The following is a 13,664-nucleotide window of genomic DNA, read 5'->3' on the forward strand; positions in this document are numbered from 1 at the left end:
GGCAGATTGGATGGAGTGGCATGTACTGCCCGATTGTGTGAAAGCATAAATTCGGAAATGACACATAAGAAAGAAACAATGCTGCTTTGCAATATTTAGAACAAGATAATCATCATCTTTTGAGAACAGTGCCCACAAGAAAATGTGCAAAGTGAGAAAAGAAGACCTGCAGAATAAAAGAAACAAGTTAACTATAGAAAATAAAACTTTGCAATTTTGTTTGTCCGGCTGGGCAAATTTTTGCCACACACATTCTGTTTGTAGGGCCCTATAAGATAAAAAGAAGTGCTTCAATCACATCAGGAGTAGCAGATGGGCACTGATTAAGCCAAACAAATCATTACCTGGTCCCTGCTCCACAGACATTAACAAAAATGATGCTAGGCCTCCAGTGACCAATTAATAGCCTGTAAATATGAGTGCCACGAAAGCCAACAAATGGTAAACAACAGGCAGGCTTTAAGCCCACTGTAAAATTACAACAGTCTTAAAGAAACAGCACATGCACTGTCTAACTCAGACCTAAAATGTATCAAAGGGCTCTTATAGAATACTTAGCACAATTCTATAACATTGGCAGATCTAAACATATCTAACAATTCAAACTTTGCTTTTACCTTTAGTTATCCTTTTTAAGGGTTGTCATCATGCTATCAGCACCATGGCCACCATAAAGCATATAACATACATCTCAACATTTTGAAACTGCAAAGGGAGATTCTGGAAAAAAATCTGAGTAATTTATTTTCCCTATTTACTAATATTTGAAAAGAGGCAATAGGAGACAGCTAGAAAAATAGTTTTGGGCTTAAAAAAACAGTAGACTCCTATATGACTCAGGTCTGTTGACCTGCATGGTATTAAGTGAATAGAGGACAGATAGTGTGGTTACAGCTGCCACTCTTCTTAAAAAAAAATACTGGGCATTTGTTTGTGTTTTGCTGTTTGGGAGCAACCAAAAGCTGGTAGGTCAAAAAGAGTTTGTATAAACTTTTTAAGATTTTGTTGTAGCAATGCAATTGTCCTGCTGCTCCACCAGTCATTCTAAAACAATTTAGAAAGCTCTCAAATACTATTAAACTGATTTGGTGTGTGTTTGCTGATTTAGGTTTATGCTTCAGAAGGAAAAAAGTACAAGATTTTACTGTTATTCCCATATGTTTACAAGCCTAGACATAAAAAATACAGGTTAGGTCATTAACAAAATAGCTAGGTGGCATCCCTAAGTGTGGTCATTTATATGAAAGGTGAGGGCAGGAGTTTGAAGGTTGTAACCGGACGTCTCCCGACGCCGGTTTTCAGGAAAATGCGGAAACTGACGAGGAATACCCCAGGGGCACCCGAGGAGCTCTGGACGTCATGACGTCGAACGTCATGTACGCCAGAGGAGAAATTGAAAAAAAGGACGCCGCCGAGAACCCGTGAGACGCGAGGGTGCGAAACGCTCGGAGAGCAACAACGGAGGAAGACGAAAGGCAAAACTCACACCACAACGAAGCGAGTCCCCGCAAGGCAGACGAGCGACGTGGAAGAGGAGAGATACTCAGGGAGCCTCCCGCCCCTGACCCAGTGAAGTCGGAAGACTGCCAGGAAGCCGGCCGCGTCCCTGGAGGGGCGTGGCCACCAGAGGTACGATCGTACCGCAAATGGGAGTGGGGTGCCGGGTGGTTCTTGGGATTTCGGGGAAATAAGGGGAAAGGGCTGAGGTCCTATAAGGAAGGGGAGACGGTGTAAAGGGAAACCATTGTACCCTCTAACCTCATGGAAACCCAACCCTAAATAGCTGCTACCAAAATAAAGGGGAGCTCCACGAACGTACTGGGGTAGGGAGAAAGACACGGTAAAAAGTAACCCCTCACCTCCCTGCACTCCTACCTATCCCCCACCAACCTACTAAACCTAAATAACTCTATATATTTACTTAATTCCCACTTACCTGTTTTCTTTTCTTCTTTATTCTGGGGAACCTGGGCCGCTGACATATGGGAAGACCAGAACCTTCTTAAAGCCGGACCAGACCACACCAGGAACCTTATCCGAACCCTGAAAGAGAGAATAAAAACAAAAGGGGACTTTATTATTTTCGTTGAGAGACTAAACCAACCCTGACATTGTGAGAAGATGATAAGTTCATCTTAGACCCAAAACCGAAATAAATTCGTTAACCCCTTGAGCACGCGTCTGTCGCCTTAATCCAATATCCCTTCAACCCGGGAAAAAGAACCCGTCACAGTGGTGTCAGAAGTGGGATATTGGACCAGGCGACAGGCAGTCCAAGACCATGGAGGATAAACCCACAATATCAGATATGATGCAGCAGTTGGCCGAGGGACAGAGGCACCTGCAAATAGTGTGGGAAGAGCAACAGAAGGAGGCTAAAGTGGAGAGGGAGGCCCTACAAAGCGCGCTCAAAAGTCAGGCCACTATCATGGCCAACAATCAATTGGTTCATGAGACTGCCATCAAAAATCTCACAGATACCATTGCTGCCACCCGGGTACGTCCGAATGTGCCCAGTTCGGTCCTACAGCGGTACCAAGAAGGCGAGGACCCAGATGCCTTCTTTACCAATTTTGAGCGAGTTGCCACTTCCGCTACCTGGCCCCAGGAGCAATGGGGTCAATATATCGCCCCATTATTAACAGGAACCCTCCAAGCGGCTTATCAAGCGGTGAACCCAGGCGGAATAACTCCCTATCAGGACATTAAAAAGAGCATCCTGGAACGGGTGGGTTTTGATTCAGAACATTACCGAGTCCGGTTTAGAAAAGCCAAGTGGGGGCCCTCCGAGAATCCCCGAGCCCTATACTTCCGGATCAAAGATTTGGGTCTCAAATGGTTAGGCCCCATTGGGACTAATAGGGAAGATATCATTGAGATCGTCCTCTTGGAACAATATCTAGACGCCCTACCCCCCAACACGCGTCACTGGATCAAACAACACCCAAACCCAGACACTAACACCACCATCGAGTTAGCCTGTGCCTTTCACCGCTCCCTCGAATTCAAGATTCCCCCCCTTCGGTCAACGCCTAGCCCCATTCGACAGAGTCCCAGTTCATCCTCATCGGTGGGGCGAAGAACCAACAATGATACTGGAAAAACGCGAGGACTGGAAAAGCCGTACGTTCAACAACCACAGTGTTTTAGTTGTGGTGAATGGGGACATATAGCCCGGGTTTGCCCCCTAAAAACAGAAAAACCAGAACCAATGGAGATAGGAATTACTAGGGGAAGAGTCTTTTATACTGGGGGAAAAGAAACCCCCTATAAGAAGAGACTTGTTATCAATGGAAGACCCACCCTGGCCCTCATTGATTCAGGGTGCAGTCAGTCCGTAATCCAGGCTGATTTACTTGATAACCCTACCTTTACTGCAGGTCTTACTGTGTCCATCTGTTGTATTCATGGGGAAACCAAAGAATCTCCTCTAACCTGGACAACCCTGTCATGGGAAGGAAAAGAAAATCCCATAAGGATGGGGGTAGTGGAACAACTAGTGGAAGAAGCTATTATTGGAACGGATTTTACAAAATTTTCGGAGCTTCTGGATAGTACAAGACATTCTGAAGAAATGAATACCTGGTGGAAAAATGCTCCCTTCTATAACATACCTATACCTTCCCCGTTAGACCGGTACAAACCCTCCCGAGGTGAAAAAAGAGCAACCAGAAAAGCCTACGCAAAAGAAAACACGAGCCCAGAGAGGGTAATTACACCGGTTCTTACCCTTACTAACCTTCCCCCCTTTCGGAGCTGCCAAAGAGAAGATCCAAGTTTGGTTCATGCCTGGAAAAGTGCACGGCCCCGGACCCTCCAAGATAAAGGTCCATCGTTCACAATAGTTAAAAATCTATTATATCGAGTCACTAGCAATGACCGAGAAGAAAAGAGGCAATTGATAGTCCCCGAACCCTATAGACAACAAGTTCTGCACCTAGCCCACAGTCAGCCAGGGGGTGGCCACTATGGGAGGGAAAAAACGGAAGAGTATCTGTTGAGGAGGTTCTATTGGCCGGGTGTCTTTTCTCAGATTAGGAAATTCTGTCAACAGTGTCCTAAATGCCAAATGATTGATCCTGGTACAAGGAGAAGAGCCCCTTTGCAACCCCTTCCTATCATAGATATTCCCTTCTCACGAATAGGAATGGACATTGTTGGTCCTCTCCTACCCTCTTCCAGAGGATACCGTTACATATTAGTGTTGGTGGATTACGCCACAAGGTACCCCGAGGCCATCCCTCTTAGTAGTATTAACACCAAGAGTGTTGCCCACGCCATGATAGGGTTCTTCTCCCGAATCGGCTTTCCCCGAGAAATCTTAACAGACCAAGGCACCCAATTCATGTCCTCCTTGATGACACAAATATGTCAACTTTTGGGGATCAAACAATTGCGGACGTCGGTTTATCATCCACAGACTGATGGCCTGGTGGAACGGTATAACCGGACGCTGAAAAATCTTCTAAAGAAATCTATCTCCGAGACAGGTAAAGACTGGGATAGGAAACTCCCCTTAGTATTATACGCTATCAGAACCCATGAACAAGCTTCTACGGGCCATAGTCCGTTTGAACTGTTGTTCGGACGACAACCCAGGACCCTATTAGACATGGCAGCGGAATTATGGGAGGAGGAGGATGGGGAAAAGACCCTTCTGAAATATACCCAGGAATTAAAAAAACACCTACACACGGTGTGGGAAAACGTAAGGGAACACATGGAGAAGGCTCAAGAGAAACAGAAAAGGTATTATGATAGGAATACCCAGTTGAGGTCTTTTTCCATAGGGGATAAGGTGTTAGTGCTTCTCCCCAGTTCAGACAACAAACTGTTAGCAAAGTGGCAGGGACCATATAACGTGACAGGAATAATAACACCCGTGACCTATAAAATTCAGCTCACCGATAGTCCCAATAGGTCACAGATCTTTCACGTTAATCTGCTAAAAAAATGGGAAGAACCTGTGACCGACCCGGTCCGAGGATGTCTGGTTAACACCGTTAAGGAATTGGAGTTAGGGTGGTGCCCCACTGATCGCCCTAGCGGGCGCGAGGTACCAGTCATAAATACAGACATCTCGGTTCAGCAGCGCAAGCAGTTAAACAAACTCCTCGATGAACATACTCAGATGTTCTCCCTGATACCCGGTAGAACCAAGTTGGTACATCATCAGATCATAACCCCTCCTGGTAAGATAGTGCGGTTACGCCCTTATCGTATCCCCGAAGCTAGGAAGGTTCTGGTAGAAAGTGAAATAGAGAAAATGCTAGACCTAGATATTATAGAACCTTCTCGAAGTCCCTGGTGTTCGCCTGTGGTATTGGTGCCCAAACCGGATGGGTCTATACGTTTTTGTATTGACTTTAGACAAGTCAATTCTATATCCCAGTTTGACACGTATCCCCTTCCAAGAGTAGACGAACTTTTAGAGAAATTGGGGAAAGCTAAATACATGTCTACTCTCGACTTGACAAAAGGCTACTGGCAGATCCCGCTGGCCCCAGAAGATAGAGAAAAAACGGCCTTCTCTACCCTCTCCGGACTATATCATTTTAATGTTCTCCCTTTTGGGTTACATGAAGCACCCGCCACCTTCCAACGCCTCATTGACACCATTCTACGACCTCATACCAGATACACTGCCGCATATCTGGATGACATCGTCATATTTAGCGAGACATGGGAAGACCATTTAACGCATATAGGTAAAATCTTTACAGCATTACGAAGGACTGGACTGACAGCCAACCCTTCTAAGAGCCGACTGGCCTTTAATGATATCTCTTACCTGGGCTATCACATAGGGAAAGGTGTACTAAGACCCCAAATGAATAAAATTGAAGCCATCCTACGCATCGATGCTCCCACCTCGAAAAAGGAGGTCCGTTCTTTTTTAGGCCTGGTAGGATACTATCGACGTTTTATACCCCATTATTCCAGCTTGGCCGCCCCCCTGACCGACCTTCTGAGAAAGGGACAACCCAAAACCATTACGAGACTAAGCCCGGTTCAATATCATAGTTATCGTACCTTACAGAGATGCCTCACTACTCAACCGATTTTAAAATGCCCTGAGTTTAATAAGCCCTTCCATCTTCAAACGGATGCCTCCGACGTAGGATTGAGAGCCGTACTTTTTCAGAAGGATGAAACCGAAGTAAGCCATCCTGTGGTCTTTATTAGCCGTAAACTGTTTCCCAGGGAACAGAAATATCCCATTATCGAGCGGGAGTGTCTTGCCATTAAGTGGGCAATCGAAAGCCTCCAATATTACCTTTTGGGAAGGTCCTTCCTATTGTATACAGATCATGCTCCCCTTACCTGGCTCTCGAGATATAAAAATACCAACAATCGTATCCTGAGGTGGTTTATCGAGCTTCAACCTTTCTCCTTTCAGGTTTGCCACCTCCCTGGTGACCTTATGGGTCAGGCCGACTATTTATCCCGGTTTCCAGGACCTGTGGGACTCGAACAGCCCCATTCAAGTGAGGGGATGTGTAACCGGACGTCTCCCGACGCCGGTTTTCAGGAAAATGCGGAAACTGACGAGGAATACCCCGGGGGCACCCGAGGAGCTCTGGACGTCATGACGTCGAACGTCATGTACGCCAGAGGAGAAATTGAAAAAAAGGACGCCGCCGAGAACCCGGGAGACGCGAGGGAGCGAAACGCTCGGAGAGCAACAACGGAGGAAGACGAAAGGCAAAACGCACACCACAACGAAGCGAGTCCCCGCAAGGCAGACGAGCGACGTGGAAGAGGAGAGATACTCAGGGAGCCTCCCGCCCCTGACCCAGTGAAGTCGGGAGACTGCCAGGAAGCCGGCCGCGTCCCTGGAGGGGCGTGGCCACCAGAGGTACGATCGTACCGCAAATGGGAGTGGGGTGCCGGGTGGTTCTTGGGATTTCGGGGAAATAAGGGGAAAGGACTGAGGTCCTATAAGGAAGGGGAGACGGTGTAAAGGAAACCATTGTACCCTCTAACCTCACGGAAACCCAACCCTAAATAGCTGCTACCAAAATAAAGGGGAGCTCCACGAACGCACTGGGGTAAGGAGAAAGACACGGTAAAAAGTAACCCCTCACCTCCCTGCACTCCTACCTATCCCCCACCAACCTACTAAACCTAAATAACTCTATATATTTACTTAATCCCCACTTACCTGTTTTCTTTTCTTCTTTATTCTGGGGAACCTGGGCCGCTGACATATGGGAAGACCAGAACCTTCTTAAAGCCGGACCAGACCACACCAGGAACCTTATCCGAACCCTGAAGGAGAGAATAAAAACAAAAGGGGACTTTATTATTTTCGTTGAGAGACTAAACCAACCCTGACATTGTGAGAAGATGATAAATTCATCTTAGACCCAAAACCGAAATAAATTCGTTAACCCCTTGAGCACGCGTCTGTCGCCTTAATCCAATATCCCTTCAACCCGGGATAAAGAACCCATCACAAAGGTGTTTAGAGCTCTTACCCATTTGATGTTACAGGGTAATTCACAACTTTAAAAAATGGAAACAAAGACAAACTCCTCTTTGGCAATGTAAAGGCACACCTTTACCGTCGCGACAGGGAGATCAACCCTCCTCACACAGCCGGTCTCAATTTGCTGTAGTACAGACAGCTTCTTATATACAGACTCACACAATGCTTTATTACAAAACAGTAAATAATATTTGACTGGCCATTCATAGATTGAAACAGCAAAACATTTGAACACCTGTAACCCCGTAATCCCTAATCCATAGACACTAAACTAATCTTCTACACATTCTTCACTTGTGGATTTTACAATGCTTGGTAAACCAACCATTCTCACTCGAGAATACATTCACATTTGTGGTAAATACAACTTTAACACCATGTGTGCTTTATCATTGTAACCCTAAGACCTCTGTGTAGTCTGAACTGTTTAGATTCCCTTCACTCATTGCCTAATCAGGTTACAATCTATTTGGAAACATGAAGAACATGCCAGTGAGCCTGTTGTTGAGAGTCGTAAAAAATACCACATGCTTGCTAAAAAAAACAGTTAGCTTTTAACTGCAACCCTTTCAAGTTACTTATTTAAGAATGCCATCAAGTGAACTCTACACCTTTTTCTGGTCAGCACTGGTTTTGGGCCTGCAATGTTCTTTTACTACATACATCTGCGTAGTGCTTTCTGCCAATGTAATATTTTACATTTTTGGTAACAGACACAAACTCCCATGAAGGCCATGAGTGACAAAAGATGTTACGAAAGGCCCAATACAGACCGGGTCACAGCCACTCAGTTTTTTTGTTCACTAAAAACACAGCATTATTTTCAGAATAATACTCCTTTTGGCCAGTGTCTGGTGCTCCCCTTAAAATCAGTTCAGGCCTCCCAGCCTACAGAGGCTCACTCTCCAGTTTGAAGACCACTGGTGTAGAGACTTGTCACTGTGTGAAATGCGGGGGTAGGATTTTGTGCTGAACACAGTCTGAGGCACTTCTACTCAACCTCCCTCACAAAAAGAGACTGTAGCCAATGGCCTGAGGAGGTTTCACACGCCGCAATGACATCAGTCGTGCAGATCCACCAAACACAAGCTGGACTTCTGTTCTGTGCAGGAGTTTCCTGCTCAGTTTCTGTTCCAGTTTCTGTGATACAGGCTCTTTACTGAGTGACTGTGAATCTGATATTATGTGACACACGTGTGAGTTGGAATGTCAGATTTTCTCAAATTTGGATTTTTTATTGCCTGTGTAAGAAATTGAAATGTCGGTTAGCTCAGCCATTCCAAGATGGCTTGTACTCCACTTCCTTAAGCCATTATAGTCCTCTATCTGTTTTCTTTCTAAACTTTTCTTTAGGCCTGTTTGAGAAGAGAAGCTGCTTTGTACATGCATAGACTCATTTAATCTAAAAAAAATAGTTAAAACAATAAATATATACATCACCTATGCCAATATTTGGAAACAGTAGAGGAAAACTGAGATAAATCGAGGGGGGAAGGATTTTATTTTTCAAACTGAGTTACATGGGATGGAGATAATTTTTGACAGGATACAGCTAAAATTAAGCCAGAATAGGGTATGATGTCATGTAGGAGATTTATCTACATGGTAGGGCATTGTGTCAGCCCTCTTTATAAATTTGTCTTTTCAACTGTAATTCTCATCTTGCTTCTTCCCAACACAGGATGGTGCAATGGGTCAGCCCACTTAACCCACTGGCTGTGTTGCCATGTGACCTGTATTTTAATAGTGATGATGGTATGTGCATGCAAAGACAAAAATACATCCGAAAACTCATTAACATCTGGAAATTGTCCTCTTTGAAATATAAACTGAAAGCAACAAATAAGTTAAAAACATGTCAACCTAATGGGAATGGTGTTGAGATTATTGTTAAATGGGTTGTAAAGCAAATAGAAACAGAACTGATGTGTTATAAAAGTATTCATAGGATTGTACACCATTTATTAGTCCATCCAGAACTACAAAACCCTCAGAAATGGTCTGTATTTTTCAATAAGAAAAGTTGGCAATTCTAAGTGTGAATGACACCATATAAGATGAACACATGTGCACATTTATCTAAAAAATGCACTTCAGTACCAGGCCAATACGTTGCCATTATTTGTTTCCATTTGGTAACCTGTATTGTAATCCCTACATGTTTAAATTATATCTTCATCTTATAGCAACTCAAAGCCAATACACTCTGTTATTTGTGCCAATCAGAATGATATTTTTCTCTGATGTTTACTAAAATAAGAAAGGATTTCTACACCTATTGTAAGTACACCTGCCTTCAAGTAAGCACCCGTAGTGCTTTATTAAATTATATGCAGTTGTTCATTTTTTAATTTAAAATTAATTTTACAAGATACAGCATGCTTGTTATACTGACATCAGTGTCCCTTTGCTATTTCCTCCCATTTGACCAGCAACCCATCTGGTTTACAGACCATTATCCATGACTGTATAGCTTTGTTGTGTATCAGTTCCATGGATCTTAATCAGCAGCTTTCTTCTTCGTCTTATGACTGTCCCGCCCCTGGAGGATAGCCCCCCAGCCCTGAACCCTAAATCCCTACCCTAACCCTTACAACTATCCCAACCCCACCCCCAGGCCAGAGCCCTAAAACCCTGCCCCAGCCCTCACAACTAATCTGATCCCCCCCGCACTGAGCCCTAAAACCCTCCCCTTCCCCTAATAACTAAACTACCCCAACCCCCACCCACCCTAAGCCCTAAAGAAATGACCCCTTCCCCCGCCCCTACGGACTAAACTACTCCAACACCCCCACCCACCCTTAGCCCTAAAAAAAAACTATCCCCACCCTGCCCCTAGAAACTAAACTACCCTGACCCCCCACCCGCCCTGAGCCCTAAAAAAAATGACTCCTTACCCCACCCCTGCCCCTATAGACTAAACTACTCTAACACCCCCACCCACCCTTAGCCCTAAAACAATCTATCCCCACCCTGCCCCTAGAAACTAAACTACCCCCACCCCCACCCATCCTGAGCCCTAAAAAAAACTACCACTCCCCCACCCCTGCCCAATAAAACTAAACTACCCTGACACCCCCACCCACCCTGAGCCCTAAAACCTTCCCCCATTACCCACCCTAAGCCCTAAATCCTCCCCATCACTAAAAACTACCCACCAACTCTGCCCCAACCCCACTTTCCTCAAAGCCCTTCCTTAAATCTTCCCCACCCCTAAAAAATAAACCACCTACCCCAACCCTAAGCCATAAAAAAAATACCCAAACCCCCCACCCCTGCCCCTAAAAAAAAAAAAAGAACAACCCTCCCACCCTAAGCACAAAAAAAAAATACCCAAACCCCCATCCCACCCCTAAAAAAAGTAGCTCAACCCTCCCACCCACCCCAAGCCCTTAATCCACTCCCACCCCTAAAAACTACCCCCAAACCTGCCCCAGCCCCACTTACCTCACCATGTCCTCTCCCGATCCACTCTGCCTTTTTCTGTGCCTTAAGCACGCATATGCGTAGTTCAGCACATGCATGGTTGTGGCATATAAAAAGGCAGTTGATGCCCCGGCAAACTTAGTTACACTTGCGTGGGAAACATCCGTGTTGTTCAGAGCACGTTGTTTATGACATTTCCCGTATACTTCCACTGTTGACATCAGGGACCTATTTTTTAATTATCTTTTTAGCACTCCATAGGAGCACGTCTTTCCTAGCTCTCTCTCAGTCTGCTCTGTCTACCTTGATTTCCCAAACCCCGTGTTCTGTTTCTGCTTCTCTCCCTACATCACTTCATTTGTTGTTCCCCGTTTTTCCACTTTTTAATCTCCGCTTTACATTTTATTTTCATTTTTTTAATTGTAATTTTTTTGTGCGGGCTTTATGGCTGCAATCATCTAACGTCTGCATATTTCTTTCTTTTTGTACTCCCATGCATACTTTAAAAAAAATAATATTACAGTTTTAAAATACTCATTGGCCATCTTGAAACAGTAAATTAAATGTAAAAATATGCCAAAATGGCAGTCAGTACATCACAGCATTTGTGCATGCATGCACACGCTTGAACAGGCATCTTAGAGTATTTTCTTTATGAAAAAAGCATACCAAGATGGCTTCCCATGCATGCGCATGTATGGTGACTGGCAGCCATCTTGAAATGTTGTTTTTCATAAAGTGAAAGAAATGCCATCCCAAGATGGCAGCCCGAGTGTGTGCATCCATTATGATGTCCCTGTCTTCATATTGATTTCTTTTTTAGGCTGAGCGCGCAAGCGCTCCGAGTGCTGTAATCTATCTGTGGGCTTTTAACAACGCCCACAGCACGCCTATCACTATCACTCGTTCATGGGCTTGCCTTTCAAAAATCATTTGTTATCATTGGAAAATGCTTTACGTTTGTCCCTCCTGGGGGCAGTTTTGTTACCGCCTTCAACATCGTCCCTGTTGCATGGATAATTGCACGTTTCCCGATTTGTTTCACTGCGAGCGAACTTCTTTTTCTTTTTGTGTCTCTCATGCTCATGGTGGCTGTGGCGCTTTGAATTGGCTCACTTATCTCAGTGTTATACTTTTCATTTTCAATTTATGTGGCAAAAAAAGTCCAGTTAGGGATTTACAACGCTAATGGCTCTAACTCGAGCAAACATGAAACCCATTGCTAAGTACTCAGGCACACATTTTAAAGATAAAACCTTGTGGGATTGCCAATGCTTGTTCTGTCTCTGAGTTTCCAATGTTTTGACTAAAAGAAAGAATGTCATTAGTGCTACTAGAGAAAAAGCCTAGCGTTCTCAAGTTTTCAAGGTCTACGTGTGAATAGCTCATCCAGTCCAGGCTTTTTGCTTTGCATTTTGGGATTTGTAGTCTTGTTTATCCCATTGTGGAATCACAACTGTGAGCATGTCTGTCTTTATTTGTTCTTATATTGTTAATTTATAAGGGGACGCGTTAGAGGTTTAATAGACCTTTTGACTATGCTTAGAGTGATTCCACCATAAGTCCCAACTGCAGTGCAATTACCTCCTCATAATCATTAAAGATCGTCAGTTATTCTTTGGAGTCAGTAATCTTCACACACCATGACCCATTTGGCCATGAATAACCACTCCTCTATGTAAAAGTTAGAATGTTTATTTCCCTATGTTAACATTGCTAATATCACGTAAATTTGTCTCAAAACCAAGTGATAAACATACATAAACAACACCAGTTGACCAAATCTTCTAAAGAACCTTAATTTAGCTAACACATTGATAGTTAAGTTCAAGAGTTACAGTACAAATTAATAGCAAGAACAACTTTAGTCAAAGCAAATTTGGAAAAACATCTAACTATGGCTCTATCAAAACAGCTGTTGGTACCTAGAAACAAAGAACATAGCCTATAACAAGAACAATAGCATTTGGTATACCTCTCCTCATATGGCTCAGCGAGCTGCGATTATCTTCGTCAGTTGGGCATCTGTTCGGTTCAGCAATGGGTAGTGAAAGGGAATGGTTCAGAAACAGGGACTCTAAACTGTCTGAACCATTTAAGAAGCAATGTCTAAGGGATCAGCATTCAGCATCAGAAACTTAAGCAATAAAGTAAAAGAAATAAAGTCATCAGGAACCGTCAAGCTCCTCAGACAGAATAAAATGAGCGCCTCTCCTCTGTGCAGGCGGGCTAAGTTAAAAATGTCCTAACAAAACTTCCCACTTTGGCATTCAGGAGTCAGGAAATCATATGTTTACAATTAGTCCAATAAGGATTAAACCCCAAATCTAAGATATAACTAAACTGTCTCTCACATGTCGATGATTGGCTCCTCTTCTCCTGTTCCCATCGTCAGGCTCGTCAGGTATTCTTTTTGCATCCATCCGTACTCCAGTCAGAGCATCCATTGTTAGCTCCTGGGAACATCGCTGTCTCACGCATCAAACTATACAAAATAGCAATTTCTATTACAAGACATTCTAGCAGGCAGTTCTCATGAGAAAGTTAAAGACTTCTGCTAACGTTTGGTCAACACAGTGTGAACATAAGTGAATTAATTTCTCTGAACATACATTTCCACAATTTTATTAAACAGTGCAGCTTAATACGAAGCTGTGCCGACTAGGCCCAAACCTTGCTAATTTAAGGCCTAAAATTAATAAGGTAATACATAATTTAATAATTAGTATAACACATTACTACAATA

General features: G+C 43.9%; 1 long non-coding RNA gene across 1 annotated transcript; it reads right to left on the reverse strand.

The window, feature by feature from the left end:
* Positions 1-1,938: 1,938 nt before the first annotated feature.
* LOC138301848 (uncharacterized) lies at positions 1,939-13,326 on the reverse strand. The gene is made up of 3 exons (XR_011205119.1): positions 13,273-13,326; positions 7,166-7,272; positions 1,939-2,043 (listed from the first exon to the last, which is right to left on the reverse strand). It is a non-coding gene; the product is annotated as an uncharacterized lncRNA (long non-coding RNA).
* Between the last annotated feature and the right edge of the window lie 338 nt (positions 13,327-13,664).

The sequence above is a fragment of the Pleurodeles waltl genome, chromosome 6, assembly GCF_031143425.1.
Source record: "Pleurodeles waltl isolate 20211129_DDA chromosome 6, aPleWal1.hap1.20221129, whole genome shotgun sequence".
NCBI lineage: Eukaryota > Metazoa > Chordata > Amphibia > Caudata > Salamandridae > Pleurodeles > Pleurodeles waltl.